We start from the raw sequence: 15,187 nt of genomic DNA, 5'->3' as shown, positions 1-15,187 counted from the left end.
AAGCTGGAGGCATCATGCTACCTGACTTCAAACTATACTACAAGGCTACAGTAACCAAAACAGCATGATACTTGGTGCCAAAACATATATAGAGACCAGTGGAACAGAACAGAGGCCTCAGAAATAGCACCACACATCTACGACCATCTGATCTCTGACAAATCTGACAAAAACAAGCAATGGGGAAAGGATTCCCTATTTAATAAATGGTGCTGGGAAAACTGGCTAGCCATATGCAGAAAACTGAAACTGGACCTCTTCCTTACACCTTGTACAAAAATTAACTCAAGATGGATTAAAGACTTAAATGTAAGACCTAAAACCATAAAAACCCTAGACGAAAACCTAGGCAATACCATTCAGGACATAGGCATGGGCAAAGACTTCATGGCTGAAACAACAAAAGAAATTGCAACAAAAGCCAAAATTGACAGTTAGTATCTAATTAAACTAAAGAGCTTCTGTACAGCAAAATAAACTATCATCAGAGTGAACAGGCAACCATACAGAATGGGAGAAAATTTTTGCGATCTACCCATCTGACAAAGTGCTAATATCCAGAATCTACAAAGAACTTAAACAAATTTACAAGAAAAAAACAAGCAATCCCATCAAAACGTGGGTGAAGGATATGAACAGACACTTCTCGAAAGAAGACATGTATGCGGCCTACAAACATTTGAAAAAAAGATCATCACTGGTCATTAGAGAAATGCAAAGCAAAACCATGAGATACCATCTCATGCCAGTTAGAATGGTGATCATTAAAAAGTCGGGAAACAACAGATGCTGGAGAGGATGTGGAGAAATAGGAATGCTTTTATACTGTTGGTGGTAGTGTAAATTAGTTCAACCATTGTTGAAGACAGTGTGGTGATTCCTCAAGGATCTAGATCCAGACATACCATTTGACGCAGCAATCCCATTACTGGGTATATACACAAAGGATTATAAATCATTCTACTATAAAGACACATGCACATTTGTGTTTATTGCAGCACTATTCACAATAGCAAAGACTTGGAACCAACACAAATGCCCATCAATGATAGACTAGATAAAGAAAATGTGGCACATATATACAATGGAATACTATGCAGCCATAAAAAAGGATGAGTTCATGTCCTTTGCAGGGACATGGATGAAGCTGGAAACCATATTCTCAGTAAACTAAGACAGGAATAGAAATCCAAACACCCCATGTTCTCACTCATAAGTGGGAGCTGAACGATGAGAACACAGGGACACAGGGAGGGGAACATAATATACTGGGGCTTGTCAGGGAGTGGGGGGCTCGGCGAGGGATAGCATTAGGAGAAATACCTAATGTAGATGATGGGTTGATAGGTGCAGCAAACCACCATGGCACGTGTGTACCTATGTAACAAACCTGGACGTTCATGTGTATCCCAGAACTTAAAATATAATAATAATAATAATAATAATAATAATAATAAACAGATTTATCTTTCTTTTCTCTTAATCATTCTAATACGATCTTAACAGCCAGGTGCAATGTTAGCTCAGCTGCCCTTTAGCTGCCAAATACCTTCCATGTGCTATCAACAAGATAATTACCTTGGGCCCAAAGTGCAATGCTTACCCAATTATAGAAACTGTGTCAAACTGGTGTTGACTACCACTGCCATTGTGAGATTAGGACTTGGGCAATCACCTGGACAACTTAATCAGAAATCATCCTACTTTTGAAGAACAGGTGAGGATTGATAACTTAGTGCAAAGTTCCCTTGGATGATGGTACAATCTTTTCATAGCTTTTATTCTCCACACATGCATGCTCACACATAAACATGCATTCACACACACACACACACACGCACGCCAACAACAATCCATCAGTAGGTATTTTTAAAAATTCAAATTGTAATACACTAAATAATAAGCCATTTTGATATTTCATATTCCTTTCTAGTCTTTGGCCATAAACAAATGTCATTTTTATGTTTTATAATAAAATTTATAGATTTCATTCGTTTTTTTCTTACATGATTTTGCCAGCATTTTTCTCCATGAGGATTTTCCAAATGCCTTGTAGATGTCAACAATGGAATCCTTCCAGGTGGAATGAGTTTGCACTCTGTGCTGAAATCACAGTCGGGGACTCAAAGAAAGAGCCACTTTTAAGCTTTTGTGTTTTCTGCTCTAAGGAATGAACTCCTGGCTGCTCTTTCTTTCAGGAATTAATGTGTTTGGATAATTGTCTCAAGTGGGAGCTTGCCACAGGAGAGCAGGTGTAGGGGCTTGGCTTTTGGCAGAGGCTTAGTTTATTTGTCATTTATTCACTCATGCATTCATTCAACAAACATTCCTTGAATATCTATCCATTACCCAACAGACATTGGTAACAATGCTATCTGCAGGCAGGTGATGGAGGCTGGAGACTGTCATGGATCAGGAGCAGGAAGATGGAAGAAATGAGTGAACATGAGAGCTGAGTGTAAGGATTCACACCTGCCTTCCAAAAACAGAGATACCAGCTGAGCAGAGAGGAATGAAGCAGACGAAGAGAGGCCTGTGGTCCAATCAGACCAACAAACAAGAACTAGAAAGACAGGACATCATTGCACAGCAGACATCCCAGATCAAATAAGCAGAGGTCAACCATGAAGATTCAAGATTTGGGGCCTTGGAGGCAAGGACAGATCCTGAAAAGGACAGTAAAGAATTACATGAGCCCATCTTGAATGTGGCTCCTGGGAAAGCAATGTATTCTAAGCACTTTATATCCAAGATCTGCTGCCTGAGTCTTGGAGAGAGGCCGTGAACTCAAGCAGGGCTGCCTGCATGTGAATCCCATGTGGAAACTAGGTGACTTCATGTAAGTGACTTAACCTTCCAGGACCACATTTTCCAGATCCTGAAACAGTGATGACCTAAAAGTGCTTAGCTCATAAGTTTGTAATGAGGCGTAGGTGAGCTCATATTTGCGCAGCGTTCAAAACAGTGCCTGATACAAAGTAAATGCTTATATAAGAGTTTTTAAATAAAATTAATGTACAGTGGAGGAAAGCATTTCATGACAATACTTAATTCTTTTCAGTACCCCCAACCATCCTCATTTTTAGAGATTTACAAATCTATATGACACCATGGTCTTTTTTCTTCCTAATTATTTACATGTGGTTTCAACTATGGCTTCCTTCCCCAACCACGACGACCACAGCCTCCTACTCCTCTTCCCCCAGTAATGGGTACCTTCACTGTTGTGTCCTGTTGGTTGCAAGCCAAGCTGAAGCATCGTCTAGGTGCTGGGCCGGGTATTCAACCTTCACACATATCAGAACCTAACATTTTGGCCTGCCCTGTGTTCTCAAGCTCTAACATGCAATAATACTTACCAGCTTCTCCAAAACCTCCAGACCTCTAAGCTGGTTACATACATGTGTGGTGCTGAGTCATATACCAATCTGGCAACATGTTGATGTTTCCATGCAGGAATCCTCACAGCCAGGCTTCACAGCTCAGCAAGGGTCCTTGTGCCATCCCTGCCTGAAGATCATTTTGCATTTTTTAGCTGGTATCCAGCATGTTGACCAAGAACAAGAGGGATTTCTTTGAAAGAACAATCAGGATGCCCCAGCTCCCGGGGCCTTTTCCCAGCTCCCAAGCCTGGGATGCATTGCCACGATGGCCCGGCTCTTTGGTTGAAGGCCTAACTCCAGGAATGGTGCCATCATTTCAGTGGTTGATAACAAACAAAACAGAAAGATAGACTGCATGACTCATGTACACTGCCACCTGCCGAGGCCTGGGAGCAAAGATTTGGCAAGGACTAAGGAAGAGGACACAGAATCTACTTTCTTTCCTCTTCTTTTTCTTTTACAGAAAGACTCTTTGTTTTTGCCATTCTATGCACAAGCTAAACAGATTACAGTCAAGAAAAATGAGGGCAGGCCCAGGTGTCTAGGAGATGGGAGAGAATTTGCATTCCAATTGTGGAACATATCAAAAGGCGATTCTTTCTGCCTCAATTGGAAGGTGCAGCTCAGTTTCGGGGCGATTTCAACAAGACCATACCTTTTCTCTCCAATTCAAACTGGGGGAACTCCAAGGATGCCCTGGGGAATCCTGGAAGGAAAGGGCAGCACCTTTATGAAGGCAGATGCTTTCATTTCCTCCCCTCTAGATCCTTGAAGATTGAAAGAGGCTCATGTTTTTTCTGTTTTTGACTTCTAGTGTATTCAAAAATGGAGACATATCATAAGTCAATTGCAAAATAAATAAATTTGAGTATGTTAAATGTTAACTTTTGTCAAAATAACACATTTCGTGTACCCACACTACAGTGATTGTGTGTGTGCCTTCATTTATGGATAACGTCAAAAGTTTGCATTTAAGGAGGGGAATGGAAATGAGGCTCCCAGCAGATGGTTCTTGTGCACCGCCCCCAGCCAGATGGTTCTGACAAGATGCTTCTCAGAGAGAATGTTTCCTCCCTCCACCACTACATAAATTGCCCCCTGGCTAGGCATGGTGGCTCACGCCTGTAATCCCAGCACTTTGGGAGTTGGAGATGAAAGGATCAATTGAGGCCAGGACTTCGAGACCAGCCTGGCCAACACGAGAAAACCCCATCTCTACTAAAAATACAAAAATTAGCTGGGCGTAGTGGCTTGCACCTGTAGTCCCAGCTACTTGGGAGGCTGAGGCACAAGAATCGCTTGCTGCAGGAGGTTGCAATGAGCAGTGATCATGCCACTACACCCCAGCCTGGGTGACAGAGCAAGACCCTGTCTTAAAAATATAAAATGAATAAATAAAATAAATTGCCCCCCCCCAACGAAAGACCCCATCCCTAATTTGTCCGGCTCCCTAAGAAACATTATCTCAACTCCAACTCTTCCTTTTTTATCTCATTAAAACAAAACAAACAAACAAACAAACAAACAAAAAACAACTATAGACCTCCATGAGAGACTTCACTTAAAAGCAAAGTATTCTCTCATAGTTTGGAATAAACCAGAGAATCAAAGCCTCCCTATCCTCTCCGATCTCCGCCTGCGTTCAGACACCGCTGCCACACACACACTGAAACTCAGCTCCCGCTCTCTGTCTGCATCGCCCCCTTTCTGCCCCCTCCGCACAGACTTATTTCATAAAAATGTCAGCTATTAAGTTAACATTATTTAAGGGGCTTTGGGTTTTAGTTCCTGAATGCAACTTAAGCTGGATCTGTAAAGGCCTGACACGAAGTCCCGGCTGTATAAAACATGATCCACGGAGGTACTAAATAAATAACCTGGCTGTGGGCTTCCAGGCCGCTCTATTTATCACTGCAGTGAGGATAAGGATCTGATTTAGAGTGAACCCTACTGAGGGTCGAACCCGGCACAAGCTGTAATATAATCTGCAGGGGAGGGCTGATAACCCGAAACAATGTGAAGAAACCCTGTCAGATAAATAAAACAAACTGTTTGTCCATTAAATAGCGCTGTCAGGAAGAGAACAGGGAAGCCAAACAGAGCTAAATCCAATTCTTTTATCGCCACACAAAGCCAGGAACACCTGAACTAAGCTGGGGGAAATAAGCTCCCTTAGAAATAGGTTGTGGGGGGGGTGGTGTTTGGAGGGAAGCGGATCGTGGTCTGATTTATTGAAGTCACTATGGTAGGAAAAAGTTGCTCTTTGATTTAGGGCAAATCCTGCTGCCTTCCTGGATCTTGGTCTCCCCATTTGTGAAATGTGACCTGTCTTGCAGGTCCTGCCCTCCTCGTTGGATTGCAGAGGTGGACCCATGGAAGAATTACAGAAAAAGGATTCTGAAGAAGAAGGGAATGACTACACGAGGCTCAGAAATGCAAGTGCCTACAGAGGCCAAGCTTGAAGCAGAAGCCCAGGGCAGCGGGGACCAGAGAACGAGGGACTTATCTCAAGGGGCCGAAGTCACCCGGCACCACCAATGCTGCTGCACAGACACACAGGCCCCTGCTGCCAACTCTGAATTTTTTCAAAAGAAAATATATGGTTGTTAATGTGAAATCCCAAAAATTCTAGATGTTGGAGGTAGTTATTGTATGAATGTTTTTAGAATACTGTGTGTGTTTTGTTGGAAAACCATGTGGGTAAGATGTGACCTGTAGTCTGCAACCTGTGGATGGAAGCAAAACCAGGTGGAATATTTTTGTGATGACCACGTTGCTACTGCTGTTGATGCTGGACACAAACCTGGGACACAAAGACAGCAGAAACAACAGTGCCCTTTCTCAAACCCACTGGTAGATCTCCCGTAGATTTGCCTCAGCTCTTTCAAATTTTTAATGAACTTTTACTGGATCTATGCAGCATCTCACTGAATACCACACAGAATCTTCAGAGAACAAAGATTCTCATCAACTGTGCGTGTTCTAACTGTCCTCTGAGCTTTCCATTCCTAGACAGAGAACACTAGTCCCTCCCCTGGCCAATGCTTCTTGGTGGGAGCGCCACTGGCAATTTGGACAGGCACTGAATGTCTACAGCTCCCCGAGGCCCAGGACAACTGAACAATTGCCCTCACACTTTAAAAACAACAAAACCAAAACCAAAACCAAAAACACTCTGATACTTTACCTTTGTGGAAACCAGAGTCTCCTACTCTATCCTTGAAGATTGATACAGTTTGGCTGTGTCCCCACCCAAATCTCATCTTGAATTGTAACTCCCATAAGTCTCACATGTTGTGGGAGGGACCCAGTGGGAGATAATTGAATCATGGGAGTGGTTTCCCTCATACTGTTCTTGTGGTAGTGAATAAGTCTCATGAGATCTAATGGTTTTATAAGGGGTTTTCCTTTTCACTTGGCTCTCATTCTCTCTTATCTGCTGCCATGTAAGATGTGTCTTTTGCCTTCTGTCATGATTGTGTGGCCTCCCCAGCCAAATGGAACTGTGAGTCCATTAAGGTCCTTTTTCTTTATAAATTACCCAGTCTTGGGTATGTCTTTATCAGCAGCATGAAAATGGACTAATACAAAGACCAAGCAGGCTAATTTGGCCGTGTCATGGTCAACATGACCAGCCCCGGTCTCTGGATGGACTTCCTGAGGCAGCCTGGAGTGAGGCCTGGGCTTCTTAGGACAATGAAGACCAAGCCAGCAAACAGGAACAGAAGGTATTCTGGAATACCAGAATGGCTTCGGTTTCCAATAGAGGTTCTGAGTCACCACTGTTACTTGTTGAACAGACACATTCCCTGGCCTTATCCTGGCAGGCCTGAGAGTATGGCCCAGGGTATTTCCTTTTATATAAAGCTTCGCTGGTGAATCTAGACCATGTTTTGAGCCATTGTTTTAATAAAAGCACTAGTGCTTCCTTCATCTAAAGCAGTGGTACTCAAACTTGCCTGTTCTTCAGAATCACCTGGAAAGCTTTACAAAATATGCTTCCTTAGGAACCATTGTAGAAGACTGATTTGATTTGGATAGTGGATTAAATTTTTATGAAACTGTTGTAGGCAGGGAAGTAGATAAGGATCTCTCATATCTTTGCTGTGTATTTGAATAAGTAAGTCTGCTTATCTGACATTACAGATAGCAAAAGAGAGACCCAGAAATAGAAAATGACCATTATGATCTTAGACCCAAGACTAGAATAAGATTCAAATGTCTAGTCTTATTCTTGAGGGTATTACCATCTCCTTTTTCTGCAGAATCTGAAGCTGACTTGCTGCATCCAAGCTGTCTATTGTTGGGCTAAAATTAATTTTCTGAAGTAGTTACAGTAAGATTTTTCTTTTCATTGAATTATATTTTTTCCTTGCAGTTTGTATTATTGAATAATTCACCTCCCCCATCAGGCAGGAAGCAGTTTCTGTGTTTCCTTGGCTTTGGGATGGTTTGTGGCAGAGCCTCCTGGCTTTAGTTTCCAAAAATCTCATGTTCGTTGAGGAGCCCACAGCATGAGGATAAAGGGATTGCTTCTCAACTAAAAAGCAGTTCCCAGAGACTTAGGAAGGAGTAGATAGAGGCTCGGAATAAAAATTAAGAAGATTAAAAATACAGAAATGTGAAATATTTTTCTTAGTAAGACTTTAGATCAAAATTCAGATGGATAGCCTTTAGTTCAGGTATAAATAAACTATTGGCCTTTTCAATTTGAGTAATCTCAGAGAAGGAGGTCAGTGTTGCACAAGAAGATAAAATTATATGCAAGGAAATAAAATATTTCTTTTTAAGAGATTCCTTAAGAAAAAATAAAATTCACTTTAAATTCTTTTTTTTGAGATGGGATCTGGCTCTGCCACCCAGGCTGGAGTGCAGCAGTGTGATGTTGGCTCAATGCAACCTCTGCCTCTTGGATTCAAAGGATCCTCCCACTTCAGCCTCCTGAGTAGCTGGGATTACAGGAGTGCACCACCACGCTAGGCTAATTTTTTGTGATTTTAGTGGAGATGAGGTTTTGCCATGTTGGCCAGGCTGATCTCAAACTTCTGACCTCGAGCAATCTGCCAGCCACAGCCTCCCAAAGTGCTGAGATTACTTATAGGCATAAGCCACCACGTCCAGCCTAAATTCTATTCAAGTGAATAAAAACACAACCTAAACAAGCTTTAAAAAAGGAAAATAAATAAAAGTAATATCTTAGTTGGTATGAGTCGAAAACTCAAGGGTACAAATGATGACAGGTACAACCTAATCCAGAGCTTCAAATAACATTGGCAGGAATGGCTTTACTTGTCTCTGTCTCCACCTCTGTACCAACTTCATTCCTCTGGCAAGTCCTTCCATGTGGTGGCCATCAGGCACCTGACCTATTTCCTACAGCTCAGCAATTCAGGTGCTACCAGCACATCTTCTCATTGGCCTGCCTTGGGATTCGTGCCCATTCCCATAGCCATCATTGTGAACAAGATATGTATAAAACATTTCTAAGTGGCCATCCTGGATCCAGGAAGGTGGGGTCAATCTATCTAAACTGCATAGACAGACAGTGGAGATGTGATGACTCCCAAAAGGGGGAAAAAATCAGGACTGCGAGAGAAAAAAGGGGAAATTGATCCTGGTCAAGAATGAATAACAGATGTTCTTTTTTTTTTTTTTTTTTTTTGCTACAAAGGCAGACAAGATGGATGTAGGGAAAGAAACCAAGTCCATTTTCTCTTTTCTGTCTCACGTTAGCATTCATTAAATAAAAGCAGGAAGTCAAAACAGTGAAACAAACACTGATTGAGAATAAAATCAAGGAAAGGGCCCTTTTATAATAGTGAGAATTCTGACTTGATATTGTTTTCAAGAAAGCTTTCTTTTTTCTTTTAAGAACCTACAGTAACTCAGCTTGGCTAATAAAGTATTTGTCTAGTACATTATGGAAGTCTTTTGGGAGACTATTGAATCAATTAGAATGATTTGTAATTAGCACACCAACCTAATGACAGGGTGTCTCTAAATTGCTGGAAAAGAGTTTGCTCTCTTAAGAGACTTGTATGATCCTCTTTTAAACTTATTTACATTAGTGATATGATTACTAGCTTTTTAAAATTTTTCCAGAATATAAATTTTGACCAGATCCTGTATCAAATATTACAAATTCTCAATAAATGGTTTTGAATCATTGGGAAGTTACCATATTAATTAGAAAGATTTCCCCCTCTATATAATTATTCACAAAGGCCTTGGAACAAACTATCACAAGCCAGCATTTTTGAAAATTCTGATTGATATGAAGTTATGTCAGACCCCAAAGTCATATCAAACAGAATAGAGCCAGATACAATAGAACTGTTATTACAAGGTGTCATTGCTTGTAATTCCAGGGATATTGACAATACAGAGGAGTGTAAAATAATGCCTTATGTTTTTCCCCCCACAAAAGTTTGAAAGGAAGCTGGGAATTAGCTAAACTTTAAAAAAATTTTCCAGATTCAAGAGGGCAGATGTCTATTCATGTGGCACAACGTTAGTCTTTCAAATTTCTAGCACCTAATTTTAGAGCAGTGTCAACTCACAGATGTGGCATTTTGGTCAACAACATGGGTTCTGAAGTCAGGCAAAACCTGGATTCAGACCAGTTGCGGTGGTTCACACCTGCAAACTCAACACTTTGGGAGGCTGAAGTAGGAGGACCACTTGAGCCTGGAAGTTCGAGAACACCCTGGGCAATATTGCAAGACTTCATCTCTACAGAAAAAAAAAAAAAAAATTAACTGGGTAGAGTGATGGATGCCTGTAGCTACTTGGGAGACCAAGGCAGGAGGATACTTTGAACCTAGGCATTCCAAGTTACAGTGAGCTGTGATTCCACCACTGCCTGAGTGACAGAGTAAGACTCTGTATCAACAAAAAAAAATTAAAAAAACACCAAACTCCCAAAACAACAGAAAAGCCCCTCCAAAAACCCAACCTGGATTCATATCCTAGCTCCTTCTTTATTATGGATGTGCAATTTCAGGCAAGTTATTTAAATTTGATCCTTCTCAGTTTCTGACATATTTGTCAGAAAAGTGGACAGGATGGTAATAATCATATGTTTTGTGGAAAAATGGAAATGACAATAATATATTTAGTAGGATTAAATAAAATGCATGTATCTTGTACATGGTAAACCCATATTGGTTGCAGCAAGACCCCTGGGTTAATAGGGATTTGCTTCCGAGGAGTTACTCATTTTTATCTTATTCCAGTGAATAATCTGGAAACTACAAAGAGGTCTCCATAGCAGGCTAGAGCAAAGGTTGAGGAGTGTAGAATATGCAACAGTAGAAGTGTGACCCTGTCAAATCATGTTTGCAGCACCTCTGAAGAGTAATCAATTTCCATTCATTCTCTCATTCATTCACTTGTCCCATAGATATTGATGCCTACAGATATTAATTGATATTAATCAAGCCCCTATTAGACATTGCAAATACATTGGAGATTAAAACAATAAGTGTACTTAGAGCAACTTAAATTTATTTTCAACTTGTCATGACTTCTCTTGAGTCACCTGTGATACATTGTCATAACCATCCAAGAAAAACAGAAAACAAAATAGCTTCCCACCTCACGATTGTTGTTAAAAGAGTTAATACATGTGACAGGCTTAAGATAGAGATTTGCTTATAATACAAGAAATAGCTTAGTACAAATAATTATTTCAACCACTACTACAATGATCATTTTGTGATGTTTTTAGGCATTGCGATGCTGTTGGAAACATTAGACCAAACTCAGTTCAGACCTGAGCCTGCCTTATAATAGCTACTGATTTTAGATGGATTATATAACCTCTCTGAGTTTCAGTTTCCTCATGTATAACATGGGCATAATCTCAGTACCTGACTCATAAGGTAATGATGAGTCTTAAGTGAGATACTATCTGTAAAGTGGCTGGTATAGCACCTGGAATGTAGTAAATAATCACTAGTTACCATAATCAAAACAGTAATTAAAGCTTGTGTTACCATTTTGAGTTGACACAGTACTTTCACTTCGACATTCTCATTTAACGCTCAGGGAATGAGAGAAAGGTCATTAATATTATTGCCATCACTATCATCATCATACCTATTTATAAAGTAGGAGGGGTTCAGTGACTTGGCTAAGATCACAGGGCAGGTAAATGGTCAAGTAGGGTCTCTGTCCTAGCAGGCATTACAAGTGATTTTCAAAGTGATCCTTTGGCCTGGAGAGAATTCCTCTTTTTATCTGTACAATGAATCAGCAGTGATAAGGATAGTTCTGAGCTGGAGTTTCTAGATGCATATTTTTATGGGGTACATAAGTTCAAGAATTGGGGGCTATGGCAAACTGATCAGTCCATGCCTCTTTGTGGGCAAAGCCACTGCTGTCATGAAAAAGTCGTCATCCCTTTATATACAACAAACATACACTGCCACGCAACCAAATACTCAAGAATCTTCGGTCTTGCTTCCAGAATAATTTAAATCATAGCCATGCTAACATTTTCTTTTAAAAAAAGTTGAAAAGGCAGGGCACGGTGGCTCATGCCTGTAATCCCAGCACTTTGGGAGGCTGAGGCGGGTGGATCACCTGAGGTCATGAGTTTGAGACCAGCCTGACCAAGATGGAGAAATCCCATCTCTACTAAAAATGCAAAATTAGCCAGGCGTGGTGGTACATGTGGGGCACATGCCTGTAATCCCAGCTACTCAGGAGGCTGAGGTAGGAAAATCGGTTGAACCTGGGAGGTGGAGGTTGCGGTGAGCCGAGATCGTGCCATTGCACTCCAGCCTGGGTAACAAGAGTGAAACTCTGTCTCAAAAAAAAGTTGAAAAGATGCTACTTTTGGAGAATATCCTCTGGAATGGCTGGTGAGAATACCACCCTCCCTGATTCCTCTAGCCAAACTTCTGTGAGATGTGGGTTTAGCATTAATGTATCTTCTGATTTCCAAAAGGAGCTGGTAATCTGGATTTTCATATAAAATATACAATTTTTAAAAATTTGGACTCAAAACAAAAACAAAACAAGATGATTGACTGTATGAAGCCTGGGGTCAGGGAAGAATTCCATGAACAAGTAGCTTTTAATCCAAATGCAGAAAATGGGTAGGTATCTGCTGGAAGAAGGACAGAGAGTTGCTTCTCAGAGCTGGAGTGTAGACTCTGTACTATAGGTGGGTGGGTGGTGGGGAGTGAGGAGCAATTATCCTGGAAAGGCAGGCAGCAGCTACATCCTGTAGGGCATTATTGGCTCTGCAAGGAGCAATGGGAATGGTTGTATGGTTGATTCAATTGGCTTATTAGAAACATGGCACCCTGATAGGAATTGACTGGCAGGAGGCAAGAAGGGAGCTGGGAGAGCTTTTAAGGTGTTGTTGGAAGAATTTAAGGAGATACTTCACATTCTTAACCCTATCTCATCCCCTGTTAGACCCAGTTCCAATATTCTACCAAACTAGTTCTCTCGTGTTTTACTAGAGTAAAGATGACTATCTTTCAACTTCACCCTCTCTAAGTACTGTTTCCAAATCCTCTGACATCTCTCACCTAATCTGGTCCTTTTTTAGTTCTCTCTAATTATTTTCTCCTTGTATTTTCTTTTTACACCTAGATGCCCAATTTTCAACTGTCATTGAATAAGAATTAGGAACACGCTACGTTAAAAAATCACTTATCGGTATATCAAACCTTCTGGCAAACATTAGGGCTTGGCTATTGCCATTTCTTTTCTTTCTACCTAAGGAAACATTTCCCCCACCTCCTTACTGCTGACATATTTTTTGTTTTTGGAAAGGCAGCCCTCAGGTTGTTCTTCTGCACTCTTTGAAGTCACTGTGAATTGCATGAAACTAGTTTGATGGCAAAGTGCCAGGATAATTTAAACAACTTGTGAGAGAGGATATTACCATTTTTTCTGTCATTTTAAATTTCCCAAGGCCATCCCACAGAGTGGTGGGAAAAGGTATCGATTAGTGGTGACTGTCCTTCAATGTGGGTGCTCACACTCTCAAATCATGACTTAAAATTCATGAGAACTAAGACAATTCTCTCTACCCTAGAATTAAAACTTTAAGGTCATCATATTGACTCAATGACTTTGAAAGTAAAGGGATAGGGATAAGTGAAAAAATCAAATGTTGAAGAAACTGTCTTCCACTGATTTCAGCAAAACAATGCTCTCATTATAATACACAATATATATGTAATAATATGTAATACCTAATGGGCAATTATTCAGAGGGTGTTGGGTTCTTTGTTGACTGTGTTGTGAAGCTATTTTTTGTTTCGTTTTCTTATTCAATGTCTTCAACTTTTTTCCTCTCTTTGCCTTTCTTTCCCATTTTGAAAAACAGAGCAGGCATCTACCTTAAAGAGGCTAAATGCCCAAACTTCTGTGCCCTTGGTACATAGTTGTGGGATTCATGTTACATCGCACTGAGCGATGTATATGTCTGCTTGGGGCAGGACAGATTTTTCTGTTGAATCACAGCTTGCATCTGGTCCCTTTGCCATGCAACAACTTTTGCATTTTTTAAAGATGGCAAATAAATCATTTCTTTCAGATTGGATAAAAAATGGGCTATGGTCTTTGGAAGCAGAAGACTTCCAGATAATTCCATGTTTGTACTATAAACTATACCAGTCAATTGCACATTCAGGTTTAGATTTGGGCCAGATTTATGCCCCTGAGAAAGTTCTATTTTTGCATGATTTAGACAAAAAAAATGTGTCTGAACAGCATTACCCCGCCTAATTTATATGAAACTGTGATTCTACCACCTGGAGTTTCGGGTCTGCTCTGTGAGACGTGTCTGGTATGTGACTAAAGGACCAAGCAAGGAGGAGGCGGTGAGGGGGAAGAGAGAGTCCGCTTAAAAGGGAGACGGCCATCCCAGCCAACTGAATGGGGCGTGCACAACCAGCTGGGAGGGAGGCCTCTTCATTGTGTTTTATTATTGGCTCTTGTGTACAACCAGAAAGGCACCCCCCTCCTCGGGGCATGCTTGGTTGCTACGATCTGTTCCTGGGGGATGGTGTGCATCCCGAATGGCATCCCCCTCCTCGCCAGACAGGCTTGGGTAGCTCAATTACCCAAGCAGCATTTTGATACCAGACACTTCCAAGTTCCACCTGCATCTCAGCCTGTGTAAAAAAAGACAAGCTGAGCAGCTCTCCCTGACATCACCACGCTTGGGGAATATCTGCAGGAGAACTCGCTCCCCACTAGACAAATATTGCTTATCTCTTCCTAAGCAAGAGATTCCAAGGTGATTTGGTTTTGCCTTGTTTTTAACTGTCAACATCCTCTTCTAAGGCTCCAGGCGTTCTTAGTTTGCTTCTCTAAGGAATTAGGGTTATGCATCTCCTCATGGCAAGGAAACTGACCCTCCCTGGTCTGTGCATTTCACAGTCATTGGAGGCCTCTGCAAAGGTTTGGCAAATATTTTTTGAGCATTGGCTTCATGGCAGGCCCTTGTCTGGGGATAAATTTCCAGGGATGGAGTACAGTGATGAACAAGACAGACATGAGCGCCTGGGAGGCTTGCAGTGTAGTGGAAAAGAGGACCATGAATTTAATACTCACATAAATATGTAGACAGATAAGTGAAAAGGACAATCCACAATAAGGGTTTGCCTTACTGGGAAGTGGATGGGGCATGGCAGAATTGAAGAGTTTCCTAAGGAGGGCCCATTTGAGCTGAGAACTGAGTGGTGAACAAAGAAGTCTGAAATGTCAGTCTGGGAAGGAAGCAGGGATATTCACTAGCTCAAGAGAGGCACTTTTTTTTTTTTTTTTTTTTTTTT

Source organism: Hylobates moloch, unplaced genomic scaffold (assembly GCF_009828535.3).
Source record: "Hylobates moloch isolate HMO894 unplaced genomic scaffold, HMol_V3 SCAFFOLD_51, whole genome shotgun sequence".
Lineage (NCBI taxonomy): Eukaryota > Metazoa > Chordata > Mammalia > Primates > Hylobatidae > Hylobates > Hylobates moloch.
This window is presented reverse-complemented; position numbering follows the sequence as displayed.